Here is a 17,627-nt window from a genome sequence, read left to right on the forward strand (position 1 = left end):
TTCTATAATTCTTTAAACTACCCCTTCTATTCTCTTTTGTTATGGCAGCTATAGCAAACTAATACAACATGCATATGCATACATGTACTTGGAATATTTCTGGATGTATTTATCTTCAGAGAGTATGGCTAGGGTCTAAGATAGGAAGGACGCTAACTTTTGTACTGCTTTAGATTTTCCATGTGCATCTATGGTGAATTTGAGGATTTCAGAGTTGATTAAAGAAAACATCATAGTATTGCACAACAAGATTTCATGGGCATCTCTGGGACAGGGAAGTCCCTCATGCCAGTAGATCTTCAAGAGACAGTGCTACAAGGCCACTAGCTAGAAGAGGTTAGAGGGTAAGGGAATGCTGGAGGGAGAGGAGAGTTGGAGAGGTCTAGGCAATGTTTAGCAGCAAGGTGGGGAGTCTCTGGGTCAGAGAGCTGCAAAGGGCAGTCACAGTTTGGGGTCATTTGTAACTAGGGGGTTTATCTTCTCTATGGCTAGCAAATGTTGGGTGCAGTTTCATGGATAATGCAAAAGAAGTAGATAGGCTTTGAATTGCTAAAACTAAGCTTTTCGGATGTATATATCACATTTCCAGTTTATATATACATATATAATTAATTAATTATGTATTAATTAATATATGATATATGAATATATGTTAATCATGATGCATTATCGTTAATCAAGTCTTTAATTAGAGACATTTCCTCCCTAAGCACGTCACCTAACCATTCATTTCAGCTGCTGCTCTTTTTGGCCATCACTCTCTTTCTCTCTTTCTCCTAGGGGAAGAGAAATCTTTGATTTGTTGCCTTTGCCAATAACAAAAATACTGGATAGCCAGGTTGCAAAGCTGTTGCCTTGGACATCTTTTACATGAATCACATCAAAAGAGCCAGGATGCCACTCCCTATTGGTGCTTACACCAATTCTTCCCAAGTTAGCACCACTGGTCACCATACATCTTACCCCTTGATGAAATCAGCAATTCTGACAGTCTTCAAATCAATCTGAAAGATGTCATTCATCTTGATGAGATGATCAGGGTAGCAAAGGGTACAAGTATTGTGAGTCACCAGATGAGGGGTTCCTTTTGTATCCACAAAGATCTATCTCACTCTGCACACTTGGCCTTCTCAGGTGTAATATGATGAACAGCAAAGCAACACTTTGGTGTCACAGATCAGATGGAAATTTTCTCTGGTCTTGTCAACACGGATATCTATAAAACCAGCAGGGTAGATTATATCAGTTCAGACTTTGCTATCAGTCTTAATGAAGTGCTCCATGTAAATCTTCTTTACTTTGTCTCCTGTTAAGGCATACTGAAGTCTGTTCCTTATAAAAATGATAAGAGGGGAAGATAGATATTCTCTGCTTGTTGGGACCAGTGGATGGATGAATAACAAATACACTGGTCAATTTATCCAGTATCCAATGCTCAGAAGCTGCTACTTGCTTCAGATGCTTCTTGGGACCATGAGTCTTAGCTGGGCCAGGCATGGAAAGAGCCTTGGAGCTATAATTTAAAGAAGGTGGAAATTAGCTTGATTTAACCATTCCACAATGTGTATATTTCAAAACATTCTGGTGTACACAAGCACATATGATTTTAACAATTAAAATACGTAAGTATTGTTAAAACTTCATATTTTCAATGTTGTAAGTATGTACAATTTTTATTTGCTGATTTAAAAGTGAACAAGTAGGAAAATTAAAAACAAAGAAATTGAATGTATAAAGATGTGAGTTTGGCATCAGCAGGCGTTGAGCTAACAGTTGTAGCTTTCTGTGAAGAAGTAAACAGTATAGAGGTTAATAGAGATGGGCCATCTTTAATCCATCTACATAATAACATCATTATGATCATTGTCATCATTGTTGTCATTGTCCATCATCAACATCAAGTATTAAGTATGAAAAAAGGAATGCGGTTATATAGAAGTTTCTTCTGAAGAGTAACTATCTTTCACTGGGAGGCCTCAGACTGAGGATTCCCACCATCTCTTTATTAAACATAGTGCCTCTCTCCCTTACTCTGAATCTCTGACACATTTCCTTTACCTAAAGCTGGCAAGCTGGTGTGTCTTAACATCAGGACTTTTATCTCAAAATGTATTCATATACATTTATTGGCAACATCTTTGAAACAGTATGTCCATAGAAGAAAATATTTGTTTATTCCACAAACAATAGTTACTTTCCTAAATAGCATAATTTATTCAACAAAGGCATGGTGAGGAATATAAGAGAGTGGAAGCTTACATGAATGTAATTTGACTAAATTTTGTTGCTCAAAATTATTTTCTGCAATCTAGTACCAGCTGTGATGTAAGTGGGTACTATAAGAGTCCAAAATGAGTGTGCTCCATGACAGCTGAATAGCAAGAATAGGGAATTTTCATAGACTGGAGATAGCCTGGAAAGAAGGACAGAATTTAGATAAGAAGAAGAAGAAAAAACTGTGCAAGAAGAACATAGGATGATGATGCTAAGGTACCATTCACAGTGGGAGGAACAGGGCAAGTGCATCTGACTCAAGAGATTCTACCAGTGGAGGAAGGTTAAGACCAGTTGGGTGGACAGGACAAAACTCCTACCCACAGACACCACAGCAAAGGAACAGAGAGGTGACTGACCACTTGCATGGAAATGAGAATGGGAACAGATGAATCTTTCTGATCTGAGACATGTGGTTAAGCCATGCCAATGGTTATCCAGCAGAGGAATTAACAATAAGAGATTGGTAAATGGAATGCATGAAAATTTCAAAAGGAGTCCTTGAAAATCTGAGGCTATAGTACCCTATTTTTATGTAGTGCTCCAGGATTGGATCCCAAGGTTAAGGGGCTTTAGAGGTAAAAACATTTCCCCATCAGATGAAGTCTTTTACTTATTATTATTATTATTATTATTATTATTATTATTTTTGCGGTGCTGGGGATCAAACCCAGGGCCCTGTGCTTCCAAGGCAAGCACTCTACCAACTGAGCTATCTCCCCAGCCCAGATGAAGTCTTTTAGTAACAAAAGAGAAACTAATAGAAACTGATATATAGAGAGTCTGGCCCAACATCATGTAACTTATAGCTTATAAGCACGTGCAGCAAAAAACAGAGATAGAGTGATTGACTTTTTGCTTTGGGGGGAACATGTTTGTTTATTTGTTTGAACATTAAGAAAATCAGTTTAACTACAACCAAGGGTATGTATAGGAAAATAGAAGATAAGTGGTTCCTGATTTTGGGACTATGCAAGATAGTGGAGAGTACATATGATGTTTTAAGAAAAAGCAATTACTTCAAGCCTAGAAGATGAAAATTTTCATAACAGGGAGGAAAATGTTGCATTGTGTATGAAGGTTTATGTGTTTTCTAAACTTAGACATGATTATGTCCAATATACCAGTGCTGATATATTCTCTGCCACAAATAATAGCTTGAAGAGAGAAGGGGAGGGTAAAGAATCATCCCCATTTTGTTCAAGCAGACATTTCAGTCATTTCCTTGAAAAGAAAAATCATTTAAGACTGTGTTATATGATTTGTATGCTTGTGTGTGTGTGTGTGTGAAATGAGTTGATCCATAAATATGTTAAAATCACTATGGTTTTTAAAATCAGAAGAATAACACATGAAATATGAGTCTACTTGTAATAAGATAGGTGATATAACAGAAGTCTATCTGTAATGTCATAATGCTTCAATGTTTGCTAGAAAAATTAAATAAATTTGGATAAGAACAGCCTCTTGAGGATATAAAATATATATTTACCCTAAGTAATAAATGATATTTGTAATTGACGTAAATAATTTTTAAGTTATTGATTTTTTAACTCAATACACACACACACACACACACACACACATATATATATATATTTGGTGATAAGATGCTTAGGGCAAAATTTGATTTAACCATTTGGGACAAATAAACAGTGGGTTTGTCTTCAATTTCTAGAGGGTATTTAAAGTTGTCCTTACTACTACCACTACTAGTTCTGTCCCCATTAACTACTAGTAGAAATATATACTTTGTCATTCCACCCACAGTTTACTATCAAGTTGTGCTTTTAAAATGCTGACACTGACAAGTGGCATATATAGTAAATTAAGAATTGTCTGAGTTTTTGAGCCTTATTTGTGTAAGCTTTCCAAAATTAAGCTCAGAATTTTTATAACATAGGTATTTAATAGAGTGCAAAAAAGTCTGTATAAAGATTTTGCCTGAACTTCAGGCCATTTCGTTCATAACTTCTTTGAAGCATTTGCAAGGTGTATCACATGTTTAAAAGCTTTAGAAGTATAAATCTTTTGCATATACAAATGTACAAAAAAATACCAGACTCTGTATTCAGTTGACATGACACTGAAATGCATAGATGAGGTCAGTGGACTGGGATATCAGAGTAGATATGGGATGTAGAGTAGAAAGCATTGAAGAAAGAAACTGAATTGGAAATGAGAAGGGGGAAGCAAAATTTCATAGGATTAATAAATTATGAACACTGTATTATAAACGCTTAGCATATTAGAATCATTCTGGAAGGGTCTAATATAGGAAATAAATGTCTTAACTCTAAGCCCTGTGCCCATAACCAACACATACTTGCCTTTTTGTTAAATGCAAAAATGGTTTTTAAAATCAGAAGAAGATAACTTCCTATATACTTGGCATTGTTGGTCATCATTTGTAATTCATAAGGATAGATTTTGTGGGGTTCGATCAGCATACATAACCTGAAATCTGCAATATTTTGTCAAAGTTCAGTCCCAGGACTCACTGCGCCATAATTGAGAATTAGATTGCCTATTTTGTCTGTAATATACAAATTAATGAATAAAATATAGCAATATTTTATTAATGGCTGTTAAGATCTCATGGCTTCTTTTGTGCATGCAAAATTAGTGTTTTCTCAAATGTATTATCTCATTCTTGCAAAAAATTATTTTATAGATATAGAAAATAAGAAAGGAAACTGACAGAGTTAAAACTAGGACCTATCTATATCTTCCCTTTGTAAACTAAATGTGTTATTTATCAGACTACTCTGTGTATGAAAGTCAGGGCTCCATCAGCCTGTGCTAGAAGGACCCTATCACTTCTATCCAGAGTGGATGCACAGACCCCATTTGGAGTATGATTCTGTCTCCTATGTTTGAAAGTGTCTGTTCTGACTGACTGAATGACTTTTTAATAATGTTAATATCATCCTTGATTCAATCCAGACTTACTTAGGACCAAGTTTTCAAGGCCATTGAAAGATTACAGGGAATACATCTACCTGTTCATCTACAGGTTAATTGCATAACATAAACATCAATTAACTTACTGATATGTATTTAATGAAAGCTATTACTGTCGAAGAACTGAATAAACTTTGAACATTAGCCATTGTTGGAACGTAACACAAAGGAATTTTTTTTATTGAAAAGACAATCTAGTAGTGAGATGAAGAAAACAATTCTAAAAATAAACAGTAGTTATTTTCACTGGATTCTATATGTAGGTCTGTCATCATATTTTAATATGATGCTTTATTCACTTTACGTGGTTATAAACATTTTTCCTTGTCCCTACTGTTTTTTTCTAATCATACAACAACTGCTGCATACTATGTTAACATATATAGTTTTTCTTTAAATATTTTTTTAGTTGTCATTGAACATTTATTTTTATTTGTATGCAGTGCTGAGGATCGAACCTAGTGCCTCACAAATGCTAGGCTTGAATTTTACTACTGAGCTATAACCCCAGCCCACATAGTTTTAATATTTAACTATGATGTTATCACTTCATGATAATGTAAAGTTAATACAGTAATGCTTTGGTAAACCTCAGGTATTTGAATCTACATGATTCACAACACTAAAAATATTTTAAGTTAGTTATTATTTTAATTATCTACACTCTTGCAAGCATTGTTATCCTAAGGTATGAACTAACAATTCAAATTGAAAAATGTGAAAACACACCTTGAAGGTACAAATTACATTTACGATAAATACCAAATGATTTTTTATTTGTTTAACAGGAAATTTAAACCAAACAGGTAATTAAATACAATTTTTAAGAAAAATAATTTAAACCAATGTTCTACGTTTGTTCAACGGATATTTCTATCACTATTTCTGTAAGAGATAAGTAAAGGAGCGCAACCTTGGTGAAACTAGAATATAGTGTATTTAGAATAAGAAGAAAGAAGCCCTACACATGGCCATTTTGTTTTTACACATGTTTTAATAGTAACATGTCTAAACATACTGTTTGGGCTTTGGGCTGTCTTGGCGGTTGAACACCTGGATGGCCATCACTGCTTCAGCCCCGACAGCAGTGTGATTTAACTTGAGGTCAAATCCCATGCAAGCACAATTTATCAATGCAAAACTTTATCTCACCAAAGCATAATGGGTTCTGCCAAGCCTGTTCATGCCAATACAGATCATTTAGTGTATAATTGGTTGCAATTGCACTCACACAAGCTGTGACAGTTTCTATCAGCAATAGGGTAGTATTTGGAAAGTCAAAGAAACAATTACATCCTGCAGGAGATGGCCTGATTTGGGAAGAAAACAACTCAGTTTTTCTCCACTTCAAACAGGTAGTGAGGAAAATGCAATACCTGACATCATCTCTTCTACAAAATTTGAGAAGTCAAAATAACGGAAAATGCCAACTTGGGAAATAAAGGATGAAATCATTTGGTAGGTAAGGCAAATAAAATGAAGAGAATGTTAATTAAAAGAACTCAGAGATCACATAATATTAAGGTGGAAAATGACATTAATGTATGAAATATCATTCCACTGATAAATTCTTCAATAAGAAAGTAGGCATCCAGGTGTGGTGGCATGTGCCTGTAGTTCCAACTGTTAGAAAGGAGGATGCAGGAGGACTGCTTGAGCTCACAAGTTCAAGGTCAGCCTAGAATTTGTCCCCCACCCCCAAAAAAGGGGGAAATAGACTAGGCACATATGGGAAAATGCAAAGCTAAATTAGTATCAATAATAAGTTAGCTAAGTTGACATAAATTTATTTTCTTACCCTCATAATTTAATGCAAAATAATATAACAGTGATATGTAATTTTTGCCTGTCCCATTAGCAAACATAAAAAAGAAATTTAATATCCAGTTTAGACATGTGTGTGGATAAACAATCTCCTACAATATTGATGAAAATAAAAATAAACTTTGAGTGGAAGTAATGTGTAAAACTTTATTGAACTATTTATATCATTCACTCAATAGTATTCCATAAAGTAGTCTCCCATAGAGAGAGACACTTACAAAATTATGAAACAACAAAGTCAGGTATGGTAGTACACACCCGTAATTCCAACTATTTGGGAGGCTGAGGCAGGAGGACCCAAATTCAAGGCTAGCCTGGACTACTTAGTGAGACCCTGTCTCAAAATAAAACAAAAAAGGGGCTGTGTATCTAACTCAGATATAGAGCTCTTGCCTAGCATGTGAAAAACCCTGAGTTCAATCCCTAGTATTGAAAAAAAGAAAAAGAAAAAATATATGTATATATTGCCTGTGTATATAAGATACAAGTTGATGATCAAGAAAAGTTAAGAACAACCTAAATATGAATGGGTTATTGATTTAATAAACTATCATACATCTACACCATGGAAAACTACACATAAATGCTAAAGAATGTAAGAAAATCTTACAATAGAATGTTTGATATATTAAGTGAAAATGCCTATAGTAGTAATAATAATAATAATAGCAACAATAATGACCATAATAAAAGCTAATATCATATGATTTTGACTATACAACATTTGTGAAAAGGCAAACTATGGAGATAGTAAGATCAGTGGTTGTTAAAGGTGAGAGAGGAGAGAGGGATAAATAGGTAGAGCACAGAGAATTTTTGGGGGGGAAGGGTTGGTACTAGGGATTGAACTCAGGGGTACTCAAGCCACATCTCCAGTTCTATTTTGTATTTTATTTGGAAACAGGGTCTCACTGAGTTGCTTAGCGTCTTGCTCTTGCTGAGTCTGGCTTTGAACTCTCAATCCCGAGCCCCTGTGATTACAGGCATACACCACCACGACCAGGGCACAGAGGATTTTTAGGACCGTGAAACTCCCCAGCATGGTAAGTACAGTGGTGGATACTTGTGATCATGCGTTTGCCAAACCCAGTGAGTAACAGCAAGAGAGTGAATCCTAACATAGACTATGGACTTTGAGTGATAATGATGTGTCAGTGCAGATTTGTGAACTGCAGCAAATGTACAACTCTGATGGGGAATATTGATAGTAGGGAGTACAGGAGGCATTTGGGAACTGTGTACTTTCTACTCAATTTTGCTCTGAACCTAAAACTACTCTAAAAATAGAGTTTATTAATAACAATAGTTATTGAGAATTCATTTTTTCATATCATGCCAAGTCCCTTACAAGTATTATTTCACAAGAATTTAATTTTTACAAGAATTTTATTATATAAGTAGTATTTTTATTTGTAGATGAGGAAATCTGAGCTGTAAGGAGGTTAAATATGTTGTCCAAGATGCTAGGAAGGGACAGAGCTGGTTCTCAAGGCCAGGTTTAAAGTCTCAGAGTGCCTAGGACCTACCAAACTCCCAAGGTCAAGTCTTACTGTAAAATTCCAAAGTCTGGATGCCCAAAGTATAGAATGATCCAATTTCTAGAAGAAATACCTAGTAAATGCATAGAAAAAAAAATAGAGTATTGACCAAACTGTTAACATCTTCTATCTGCAGAAGTGGAAACTATAATGTTGTATTATATTCTCTTTATTTCTACATTTGTAAGTTTTGCACGCACATTTATGGGTTTACAATGAGAAAGTCAATAACACAATGGCCTGCTTTCTCTTTTTTTTTTTTTCAAGATTAGTTTCAGCTCTTTTTTTTCTTAAATTTGTTTCTTTATTCATTTTACACAAATGGGGTACAATTTTTTCATTTCCCTGTTGTACACGATGGAGAGTCACATCATTTGTGTAATCATACATGTACATACGATAATGATATTTGTCTCATTTCATCATCTTTCCTTCCCCCTGCCTCCTCCCTATCCCTCATTTCCTCTACACAATCCAACATTCCTCCATTTTTCCATACCCTCTCCCTGCTCCCTGCCCCTGTTATGTATCAGCATCCACTTATCAGAGAAAACATTCAACCTTGGTTTTTTGGGTTTGGCTTATTTCACTTACTATGCTTGGCTTTCTGAAAGTCTATTGTAAAATAGCATTCCAAAATGACTGATATGTCTTTACTTAATGTTCTGAGAACTTCTGAGTGCAGGGATTCCCAAATGCCAGTCTAAGAACCTAACATGTCACCATCAGCTAAGTAATTATTTTATTGCACACACCCTATTCTTTGGCCTCAAGTGTCCCATCCTACCCAGTTGGTGTATCTGGGATGGAGCTTAGGAATTTACATTTTTAAAAAGCTCGAAGGTGATTCTGATACCCAGCCGGGTTTGGGAATTGTTGTTCTAGAGAATGTGCTTTATTTAGATCAAAAGAAGAAGAGAAAGAGTGCACCATATGGTATGTTACTCTTTCTTTAATTTGATTTTGAAGTGGTGTCATGGAGAAAAGGTGCTTTATCAACAGCACTGCCTTATCATTGAAAAGATACTCACTGGAATTATCTGAAATTGGCAATAATTCATATATATCTTGGAATGGGAGGGAGAGAGGTATTTGTAAGGTTTTATAAACTGAATATTAAAATGCAGTGGCACTGTGCAGGGATAGACATGGAGACCAGTGTGTACTAAAGAACACAGGAAACATAATCAAGCACAGCTGGCTGTCAGCCTATTGCAGGGGTGGCCACAGATCAACGGAAAGGATGGCATTGGGCAGTGAGCGATCTATAGGGGGAAACTAAGATTAACTCTTAGAGTTTCTGGTACTAATTGGACATTCAGATTTTTGTTTTAACAGAGAAATACCTAACAACAACAACAACAACAACAACAACAACAAAACACCTGAATTCCCTTTCCTTAGCTGGTCTCCTTGAGGTGAGGAATCTCCTTTACAAACCAGGACTCTGCCTCCTCCCCCATGTTCTGTTAGTGCTCCTGTTCCCCTGGGTTCTTCTCATGGTTGTCTTCCATTTTCTTTACTCTCTACCAGGAAGCTGATGGTCCTCATCTGTTCTCATGACAAAGACAAAAAGAAATCCCAAACGTATTCTTTCCAATGGAGGCTTTTGTTCCAAATTCCAACCCATATTCCAAAGCCTTAGGATCAGAAAGACAGCTAATACATCAACTTATTGTCATCTCTTAACACTTTCCCTACTAAAATTATAATTTAATGAAATCCCTACCAACAAGTGTCCCAAGGTAGAAATTTGTTAGTCCACTTAACTTTATCTTCTCCCTGTCATCTGACCAAGTCCTATAATTTATACCTAAAATACATCTCTCGACTATACTCCATCCCTATTGCTTTTGCCTTAGTTCAAGTCCTCAACACTCTCAGCCTATAACTGCAAATCTCCTATCTCATCTCCCTATTTTGCACCTTCCCCTGGTCCAATTTATTCATCATATTCGAATGTAGAGTGATTTAAATAAAATTGGTTAAAAAATCAAATCATGCCTACTGCTTGCCTTCTTAAAGAACTAGTGACTTCATCAATGTTTATAGCAGCTCAATTCACAATAGCTAAACTATGGAACCAATCTAGATGCCCTTCAATAGATGAATGGATAAAGAAAATGCTGCACATATACACAAGGGAATATTACTCAGCCTTAAAGAAGAATGAAATTATGGTATTTGCAGGTAAATGATAGAACTGGAGAATATCATGCTAAGTGTAATAAGCCAATCCCAAAAAAAACAAAGGTCAAATGTTTTCTCTGATAAGTGGATGCTGATCCATAGTTAGGGGTGGGTAGGGAAGAATGAAGGCACTTTGGATTGTGCAGAGGGGAGTGAGTGGAGGGGTGAGGAAGTGGGGATGGGAGGGACTGTAGAATGAGGCAGACATTATTACCCTAAATACATGTATGGAAAAAAAACTAGTGGCTTCTGAAAGCCTACATAACTAAGTCCAGTTTCCTTATTTGGTAAATGACAATAATAACAGAACTAGCATATGAGTACTGATTTTATAGATGAGCTAAATGATGTTCCAAGATGTTTTACATATTTTCCAAGGTGACTTACAAGTAGTAAAGCTGGGATTTGAACCCAAACTGAATGTTTCTCTTAGGGAGGAAATTTATAACAAGAGCTGTCTGAAAATAAAACCTGTACAACATAATGTCAAAAGCTCTGGATTAGTGGAAGCAATCAAGCAGATTGCTTGTTTGTATGTCCAAAGATACAAAGAAAACAATTTCTGTAGGATTGTGGAGTGATTTAATTTAAGGACATATAGGAGTTTTTCCTAGTAAATTTTCCCCATATATATTTCATTATTTGCATCTCCAAGTGATTAAAACAATGCAGTGCATTTTAAGAGGGAAGGTTTTAAGCCTGCCATGGTGGTGTATGCCTGTAATCCCAGTGACTTGGGAGCTGAGGCAGGAGGATCACAAGTTTGAAGACAGCTTAGTGAGACTCTGTCTCAAAAAAAAAAAAAGGACTTGGGATGTAACTCAGTGGTAGAGAACCTTTGGGTTAATCCCCAGTACCCAGTACCACAAAAATAAATAAATAAATAAACAAACAAATAAACAAATAAGGAAAGAATTTGGCAAGTGTGGGAGTTATTCAGAAAATGATAATATTAATGTTTACCATGTTGCTTATTTTCTGAAGTCTTTGAATCTTTACTTAGATAACAAATATTTGTAGTCTTTGACTAAGAGCAACCCTTAGAATCAAAATTTAATATATTTAGTAAGTATTGTTTGATAATGGCATGTTATCAAGGAATAAGATCTTTTCTCCTCTATTTCATGTAATCAGACTTTCATAAGAACCCTTTGTAAAGGATAAACCAGATCTAAAATGGACTAGTCTCCTTGTTTCTCTGTGAGAAGCAATGAGTGAAGCACATGTAATTCATTTTATTGTTTCTCAGAGTCTTTTTTCTTTAGGAATATTTTATTGACATAATAAATATACATATGTGGTATAGTGTGATGATTTAACACATATATACACACAATGTCAATGAAACAAATCAGGGTTTTTAGCATTTACACCTCCTTAAACTGTTATCATTTGTATTGGGATGCCTCAAATACCTCTCTTCAAGTTCTTCATAAAACATATAATAATTGTGGAAAATTAGCCCATATAGGACATAGGACATTAGAAAATTTATTCTTCCTATGTAACTGTATTTGGTTCCTGTTATCCAACCTGTCTTATTCATCCTCCCTCCCTTTTTTTGTTCACACAAGTCAAAGAAAATGCATCAAAGAGAACATTGGCTATGAATGGATATATTTGTTGCCTCCTCTGATCAATACTTGCTGCCATCTGCTGGTCATAAGAGAAAACTTCAAGTAACTAACAAATACAGATTTGTGGTAGGGCTTTATAAAGAACAGGGAAGGGTTAATTATCCCGAACTGTGCTTTTTAATTTGTGCATTATAATTATACATAATAGTGGGATTCATCGTGTCATATTTGAACATGCACATAACAATTGATCAATTCCTTCCCCATATCTCCCCTTTCCCTCCCTCTGATCTACTTGCTGTACTTACTGATCTCTTCTATTATTATTACTGAAGTAATATTATACATAATCAGTATTCATTGTGGCATATTCATAAGTGGACAAATCATAATTTGGTAGATTTAATTCTCAGTATTTCCTCATGCCCTCACCTCCTCCCTCCCTCTGGATTCCCTTTCTCTACCTATTGGTCTCCCCTTTATTTTCATGAGATCACATTTTTTATTCCTGTTCTTTTTTTCCTTATATAGTTTCCACATTGAGAAAAAATAGTCAATCTTAATTTTCTGGTTCTGGTTTATTTCACTAAACATGATGTTCTTCATTTTATCCATTTACTGGCAAATGACATAATTCCATTCTTCTTATGGCGGAATAAAACTCCATCATGTATTCATACCACATTTTCTTATCCATTCATCTATTAACAGCCACCTAGCCCACTTCCATAGCTTGGCTATTGTGAATCAAGCCATTAGTGGCATCGGTAAGCATGTGTCACTATGGTATTATCCCTTCTTCCCTTGCAGATAGCAGTGGACCAATGTGGAAGTTTATGGGCAAGATTGCTGGGATAGTCTTTAAAGATGGCTGACTCAACTAGGAATCACTTTTTCCCCTTTTTCTACCTTTTCTTTTTTTTCCTGCTCAAATAGCAGACACAATAGCAGGTGCTTTGCAGATATCTTGGATCCCAAGTCAATGTGAGAATGGAGGTCCAGGCCTCAACATGGTGAGGAAAAATCAAACAAACCTATAAATCTCTCACAATCACAGAGCTAATATACCAGCTCTGGACTACCTCTAGTATACTCTCCTACTTTAGACAAAAAATCAAACTTTATCATATTTTTAGCAACTTATTTGGGTTTTCACCTAAATTTAATCTTAATCATATATCATTCTTTAACAAAACTGAATGAGAGACAACTGAAAAGATTGTGTGCTTCAAGAAAAATAGGGGAATACTCAACTTTTTGATAAAGTGATGTTTGTTTCTTCATATTTAACATGAAAAAGATACTACTTTCATACCTGGCCAGTTTCCCTCATTTACTGTCATTTGGTCTTTGGATGCATTTGAGTCCATGACTCTTGACGCGATTCCCTAAAGAAGATTTCTTCTTAGAATGTCATGATACAGGGCTAGGGTGTGGCTCAGTGGTGGAGCACTTGCCTAGCATGTGTGAGGTCCTGGGTTTGATCCTTAGTACCACATAAAAAATTAAAATAAAGTCAGAAAAAATTTTAAAAAGAGTCATGATACATGTTAAAAAGCAAACACTAAGGAAGCTCATTAGTATTTTTAACTCAGAGTCTCCCAAACTTATCGAATATGGAACTAATTTCTAAAATTAATCCCTTATTAATATTCTGCAGAACTAATGTTCTGTAAGAAACATTTGGGGCAGAGTGGCTTCTAATGTTGGTTTGTTGCTCTTTGCTATGAGTAACTTCACATTTCAACATTTGATCAAGAATGATCTACACTTTTAAAAATGCAGGGAGCATCTTATTTTTAAAGAACACTCCACTGTTTAATTTTCCCTACCAAAGCAATCTAATTCTCTTTTTAAAGTTTAAGGATTCTATTTTCTGGTCTTATAGTACTGTACTTGAAAAACCCTTTAAAAAAATCTCTGAGGAAACTAAGTAAAACAAACAAAGAATTGGGCAGGAAATATTAAGGGAATTTATTAATATTTACAAATATTCACCAACAAGAAGATGTTATGGATGAGGCAACCCCACTTATAATAACAACAAAAAAGATAAAATATTTAGGGATAAACTGCACAAAAAGTTTTTCAAGACTCATATGAAAAAAATAATAAAATTCTGCTGAGAGGCACAAAGTACATGTATTTGGTTAGGGAAAATAAATCATCACATTTTATTCTATCTCTTAAATTCCTTTTTTATTCTTGCACTTTTTCTCATTCCTACTGTCTCTTTCTTAGGGCACCAACAGCCCCTTCCTTTTTTTTCAAATAAAGTTATTGTATTTTTTATACCTTTATTTTTTTATTTGTTTACATTTATGTTGTGCTGAGGAGTGACCCAGCGCTTCAAGCATGCTAAGCAAGCACTCTAACATCGAGCTACAGCCCCAGCCCCCAATCCTTTTTTAAGAAAAAAAAAAAACTCAATGAATTTCTAAATCTGCTTTCCCTTTTGGTTTCCTATCTCCAGCTGTGACCCTGCACAACCTATTATCATTCCTGTCTTCGAGTTGATTGTTATGTTTTGGATCTAGAATGTCCCCAGTGCAGCAACGTTCAGAGACCATTGGCTTTTGGGGGAGTAATTTATCTTGAAAACTTGACCTCAGTGTCAAAGAATTAACAATTTGATGGTATAATGGCTGAAACTGTAGGAAGTGTGGTCTGTATGGAGGAAATAGGTCACTGGGAGTATTTCCTGGAAGGATGTATCTTGCCCCTGATACTGGTGCCTCTTCCCCATTACTGTCTCTACTAGTGACTATTATGAACTGAGCAGTTTTCCTCTGCCATGCCCTTCCACCATGCTGTTTCTGCCTTAGAGTCAACCAACATGAACTGAAACCTCTGAAATTGTGAGCTAAAACAAATCTTTCCTCCTAAGTTTTTCTCAATTAAAAAGTTTTTTCCAGCAACAGAAAGTTGACTAATAAGAGTAAAAATTAATAAATATTGGTCTGGTCTGTCGTCTGTAGGGAGAATTTATTAACCTTAACATACCTGTCAGCATTTTAAGGGAAGATTAGATATGACCAACTTATCCCTAAGGGGATATATATTAACCAACACAGAAGTCAAGAATATTTTTTTCCATTGCTACACTTCAACTGTTTGGTTCCATATCATATTTCCTCATTCTGCCATAACAACCTACATTTCACTACTTTAGGTTGAACTGTGTGAAATTGCTGATAAAGAAAAAAAAACTACTTTTAAGCTAGTTCACCCAGCAATATCATTTGACCCAATGTATAGCATCAAGGAAGAAAATATACCCTACAGAGACAGCAGACAAGACAAGGGGCAGGAGAACAGAGGTTCAATGCCAAGGACTTACATATTACTGGAGAAAGAGCTTGAGTCATCCAGGATTCAGCAGGAGTGGAAAGATGCTGAGATGCTGGAGATATGCAGATTTAGCAAGAGAGGTTGCCGAAGAGACTACAGTCATTATAACCTACATCCTGTGGTCTATATCTGTACTCCAAGAAGGAGAAAATAAAGAAACATGGTTGTGTGCGAAGATGTTTTAGGGAAATCAGAAACCTCCCTTTTGACTGCTTTTATGGTTTTCTCGAATTCTACAAACACTTCAAGACCAAATCATGACCACAAAGACTTAATTAAAGAATAGAGGTATGATTATCATCTTTGAATTGTAGTGCACTATTAAAAAGAGAAGATTTAGGGGCTGGGGTTGTGGCTCAGTGGTAGAGCGCTTGCCTAGCACATGCGAGGCACTGGATTCGATTCTCAGCTCCACAAATAAATAAGAGAATAAAATAAAGGTCTGTCAACATCTGAAATTTTTTTCTTTTAAAAGGAGAAAATTTAAGAAGATAGAAGTATAGCACACTCTCCTGGCTCATGTGTGTATCAAAACAACATGAATAAACCCACTCACTTGTTTCCTACTGTACAACTTGAAAGATTTCTCTCTTTTTTATTTTTGTAATATTTTTTAGATGTTGACAGACCTTTACTTCATTTATTTATTTATATGTGGTGCTGAGAATCAAACCCAGTACCTCACACATGCTAGGCAAGTGCTCTACCACTGAGTCACAACCCCAGCCCTCTCTCTTTTTCTCTCTCCCTCTCTTTCCCTCCTCCATCTATTTTACTTGTAAAGGTTTTTTTTTTTTTCTGATAGCAAAAGAAATACACTTCCAATAAAATAAATTCAATGATCAAAAAACATAAGACTCAAAACTTATACCTAGTTCTACCATCTGAAGACAGTCACTTTCTGTTCTAGTGTAATTTCACACAGATTTTTTTTTTTTTCAGTACAGGGGATTAAACCTGAATTACATCCTCAGCCTTTTTTATTTTTTATTTTGAGACAGTGTCTCACTAAGTTTCTGAGAGGCTCACTAATATGCTGAGACTGGTCTCAAATTTAGGCTCTTGCCTCAACTTCCTCCAGAGTTGCTGGGATTACAGATATATAATACCACATTCGGCCCTCTCAGACTATTTTCTGTGCAAGTGTTCACTAAGTTGAACAAACATCTGATGTTATGTAGGAAGTTATGTTGCATAGAACAAGGACTCAAAAAAAAAAAAAGAGTCAACTATTAACAGTTTTCCACAAATCTTTTTAACTTGATATTCTAAATACATTTTATTTTAAAATTGATATGATCATTTGAATGACTACAGTATACATTACAATGTCCCTATTAATGAATTTAACGAACACGATTTCCCATTTTATTATAAACTTTGCAGTGAACATCCTTATTCTTTACACATGTGCTTATATGCCCATTTTTTCCTAAAAATCTAAGAGACTTGTGTACAAACTTCTATTTCAGCTGTTTGATCTTTATTACTTAAAAATTATGTAATTTCCTCAATTGTAAAAGTATCTGCTTAAAAAGAAGTTGTAAGAATTAAATATTTAATGTATGTAAGTACCTATTAATGTGCCTAGCTCATTAGGAAGGATTTCATAAATGGTATTTTTTTTCAGAATAACTTGCTAAAAGTAGATTTTATTGGTGCAGGTTAAACATATTTTAAAGGTTTTTTGACATATGCTATTAAAGGAACATTGAGAAAGATTGTATCAATTTCCATAATCATCAGGGGCATCTGCAGTTACACATTCACCATTTTCTTCAAAACTCTCAGTAAGATTGATCTTTTTAGTTCTATTGATTTTGTGGGTGAGAAGTGTTTTATTTTTTTTTCTGTGAAGTGGGAACAATAATAGATTATCATCTATCAGAGCCCTCATTTTCTAATACTG

General features: G+C 35.2%; 1 pseudogene; it reads right to left on the minus strand.

Moving 5' to 3' along the window:
• Positions 1-726: 726 nt before the first annotated feature.
• On the minus strand, positions 727-6,354 carry LOC124964151 (40S ribosomal protein S4-like; annotated as a pseudogene).
• Positions 6,355-17,627: the final 11,273 nt, after the last annotated feature.

The sequence above is a fragment of the Sciurus carolinensis genome, chromosome 14, assembly GCF_902686445.1.
Source record: "Sciurus carolinensis chromosome 14, mSciCar1.2, whole genome shotgun sequence".
NCBI lineage: Eukaryota > Metazoa > Chordata > Mammalia > Rodentia > Sciuridae > Sciurus > Sciurus carolinensis.